This window comes from Aethalodelphis obliquidens, unplaced genomic scaffold (assembly GCF_003676395.1).
Source record: "Aethalodelphis obliquidens isolate GAN/ISIS:26980383/991018 unplaced genomic scaffold, ASM367639v1 scaffold26, whole genome shotgun sequence".
Lineage (NCBI taxonomy): Eukaryota > Metazoa > Chordata > Mammalia > Artiodactyla > Delphinidae > Aethalodelphis > Aethalodelphis obliquidens.
The window spans coordinates 10024355-10028933 of NW_020837970.1; positions in this window are offsets into that span (position 1 = coordinate 10024355).

Genomic DNA, 4579 nt, shown 5'->3' on the forward strand with positions numbered 1-4579 from the left:
GGTTTGGTTGAACTTACCTCCCCGGTTCCCTCCTTGGCATGCATCCTCAAGTACCTTTCTTCATGAGGGGACTGGGAGCATAGTTAATTTCACAAAAACTGAGACTTTGCTGTATACATCTCTCCACACCTTGCCTTTCTTTTTCCTGATACCTCCTGGAAGTCCCTCTGAGTCAGTTGGTATAGATCCAACTCATTCCCTTTAATTGTTGCCCAATATTCCATGGTATGTGTGGACCGTGTACACTCAGCCATTTGTCCACCAAGAGGCTATGGCCTGATTTCCCGTGTTTGGCCACTGCACGCGTGTTTCTGTCAATGCCAGTATGCTATACACACCTCCAAGGACAGCATTCACATAACTGTGCCACCCTGCAATTAATATTATCCTGTGGCTAGTCTTCCATTCTGATACTTTTATTCCTATGAGATGCACATCCAACAGTGAGCTTGCTGGGTCAGAAGATATGTGTGTTTTTACTTGTAATAGGTGTTGCCATATTGCTTCCCTCTCCTCAAAAAAAAAAAAAAAAAAAGTTGATAACTTATATTTCCATTGGCAGTATATGAGCAAAAATTCCCATCATCTCCCAATTCCAACAATATCCCATTGTTACTTTGTGTAACAATGTAAGTAACAATTGTGCATTTTCTAGATTGGTAACGAGGCTGAGCATCTTTTCATATGTTTATCAGTCAATTTGGATTTGCTCTTTAATTTTTCTATTGAGCTGCTTATCTTTTTAATTTAATTAATAAGCATTTTCTATTATAGATTTTCATCCTTTATCTGTCATATGCAATGCACATCTATTCCCTGACCCCAACTTTATTTGCTTTTTTATCTTATTTATAGTATCATACATTTATTTCAAATTTAGTATAGCAATTTAATGTAGTAATTCATCTATTTTTCATTTATAGCTTTTAGGTTTATTGTCTTAGTTTGAAAGGTATTGCTATTCCCTACATTATACATGTTTTCCTAGATTTCAATATTTTTTGTTTTATTTTTTACATTTAGGCCTTTCATTGATCTAGAATTTATTTGTAAATACAGTATAAGAGAAGGATTCAACTTTATTTTCTTTCACATGGATGGCCAGTGATGCCATCATCATTTATTACAGAAATATTCATTCGCAACTGGAATAAAATGTCACCCTTGTCACATATTACAGTCACAAACATTGTGACTCTTCTGGTGCTTTCTGTTGTGTTCTATCCATCTATTCCTGTGCCAGTACTCTTCTGGCTCTGATTGCAGAGACTTTGTGATATGTTTTAATACCCTGTAAAGCCCTCTAGCCTTGTTTTCCAGAAGACATATGAACCATTGAGATCCTAATTAGAATTGTATTACATTCTTATTATATTAAGTTTTCTATCCAAGAACTTTTTCAGTACGTGGGCCTCTCCCTGCTGTGGCCTCTCCCGTTGCAGAGCACATGCTCCAGACGCACAGGCTCAGTGGCCATGGCTCACGGGCCCAGCCACTTCACGGCATGTGGGATCCTCCCAGACTGGGGCACGAATCTGTGTCTCCTGCATCGGCAGGCGGACTCTCACCCACTGCGCCACTAGGGAAGCCCCTTCTTAGGATTTTTATTAGGAAAGGCTGCTGAATTTTACTGAATGTCTTGTCAACCTCCATTGATCTGATCACATTTTCTTCCTTTAATCTGTTAATGAATATAGAAGTAGAAGTCTAAATAAAACATTAGCATTGTAACAAAAGAATAATATACTTTGATCCAAAGGTTTATCCCAAATATCAATATGTAAGAATATGTTGGTATCTCTATTCACAAGTTAGATTATTTAGTTTTTGTTTTTGTACTGTTTCAGGTTTTATGTATTAGTTTACAGCATTGATCTACTCAAGTTTTTCATCTCATTGCATCTATTTTTGCTTCACCATTTCTTCTAGTTTTCAAATTTGTTGCTGTAGTCACACCTTCCTTTGCCTACAATTGCTCTGATTCCTTCTACACCTGTGATCACACCTCCCTTCCTCAGGGCTGGTCTTCTGTACCTCTGCTCTCATTTTCTTTTCCCCTTGGTCACATTTTTTTTCTATTTTCATTGGGCTTTTCAAAAATAGGAATGATGGTTAACACTGAAATCTGGCTATTTAAAATCTTACATACATGTTTCTACTAAGTGAAGTAATGTGGTTGCTGTCCCATCTTGACCCGCCTTGATTGACACAATTCCTTGGGTGTTCTGACTCTTTCACCTGAAAAGGTGACACCCCCACCACCACCACTGTGACAGAAGAGGCCCCATGAGACTGTTTTTTCCGGATGAGAACTCTCGGTTCCTGATTCCTGGCAGAGGCCTGGGCCCTGCTGGCCCTTCAGGAATGTTGAGAGGAAGGATGCAGGAAAAGTTGAATTTGTCCCCTAGGATGGTTCTAAAGGAATGGGAGAAGGGAAGAGATGTTTCAATCACGCTCTTGCTCTCTCCTTATTACAAAGGCAATATTTACTCATTGAAAAAAATTAGAAAATATGGATAATCAAGAAGAACATTTAAAACCACCCACCCCCCCACCCCACACACGCACACCCAGAAATTAAATGTCACTAATACACACCACTGTTGAGGTGGTGGTTCATGGCAGCCGGGGCTCAGCATCAATAGACAAGCTCCACTAGCCACTCCGGTGGGACCTCAGGCAAGCGAGTCCACCTCCTGATCCGCATTTTCCTCATCTGTAAAACAGAGAGAATACTTCACCACACAGGTTTGTTATAGGATCAACTTAAATAATATTTACAAAGCACTTGATACATAGTAAGAACTCAAGGGACAGGTATTATTAATAACATACTTTATATGCCCATTCAGTCTTTTCCTCTATGCAAATCTACATGATATAGACACATACACCTATGCAGTAAAAATGGAAGCTGGGTCCCGGTACATTTCTAGAATAAGCGGTGAATGCTCTTATTTCACCCCAGCAGATGAGTTGGCTTGCTTTCTACACCCTCAGTCCACACACAGCATGCACGCTTCTCCTTGGTGGTCAGACTGGAGCCTGCCTCTCACTTCAAGGTGTGAGCTCGTCCTAAACTCACCTGGGGGTTATTAGTGGACAGGATCAAAGGAAACCTAGTTGATGTTTTTTCCTTCAGTGTGACCCATGTGTTCTACATCCTACTCTTTAGTGCAATGATACTTGTCAGAATGAAGCAAGAGTTCACTATTTCCAGCGTCACAGGGTATAAATAATTTAAACGCACTCCAAAGATACTGTTTTAAGCTGGACTGCCCAGACAGGCTGGACAAAGGGAGGTTGAGAGTCATTCTATCCTGTCTAATCCTGCAACAGTCTGGGAGGGATCTCAGAGATTCCCTCATATTTGTAAAATATCTAATATTTATAAAATTCTCTTTTCTAAAATTTATACAATTATTTCAACATTTGGTATATTTCTGTCTGTACCGTAACACTTGAGTCTTTATTCAGCTTTCGTTGCCTAGAGTTAGACATGGAGTGGATACTGGTACTGCTCATTGAACAAATGGATGAATGAGTGGGTAATGATCTCCTGCCCAAGCTAGAAAGTAAAAGAGAACTAAATCCAGAGCTAAAATCCAGATCTCATGACCCCTGACCCCAATTCTGATATCTTTCTGTCTTTTCACTAGGATAAATTATATCCTGTACCAAACCCAAACAGCCGTTTTCAGTCCTGTTCACCCTCCATTCATTCATTTAGCGCATAGTCATTGGGCACCTACTGTGTGCCAGGTGCTTCCTCTAATAGTTACACGGACAGAATTGTGAATGATGACCTTGGCCATTGCTCTTATCAGAGAGTCCAAGTCATCCAACCCATGCTTCCTGGGGAGAGCCCACTTCTCTTCTCACCCAGCTCTAGCCCAGCCTGATAAGAGAGTCAGGATATGGAGGTGGAGGTAAGAGGGAGAAATATCATTCTAAGGGCTTCCTGTGCCCTGATCCCTTCTTTGGGTGCAGAATCCCAGGTTCTCAAGTCCTTCCCGCCAACCCCTCAGCTCCCTTGGTTCTCAGCTATTGCACTTCACCCAGGTTGTGCTGCCTCAGGCTTCAGACCTCTTCCTCCCTCTTCCAGGAAGGATCTAAGTCCACCTGTACCCTGTTCATTGGTCACCTACAGCATGGCCTCTCTCCCCACATGCTTCAACTTCTTAGCACATTCTACCTTATGTTCTGGTTATCCAGTGTGTATCTTATCTCCTCTACTAGATTATCAGCTCCTTGGTCTCAGGACCCATGTCGTATTCATCTTTGCATCTTCAGCTGTGCCTGGCATGGTGCCTCATAGTGAGTATTGCTTAATCCTTGTTGAATAAATGAATGGCTGAATGTGCAGTGGACGAGGAAATGTTATCTGGTGAGACAGAGGTTAGAGAGAACAGGATTATTTGCTTAGCGTAAGAAATGAACTAGAATTGAGGGGAACAGAGGAGAGAAAAGAGGAAGGGAGAGAGTCTGTGTACATGGCAGGAACCCAGGTCAGTAGAAATGGCCAAGGGACTTTTTTAAGAGCAGAAGAATTTGATATTTGAATCTGGAGTTTATAGGG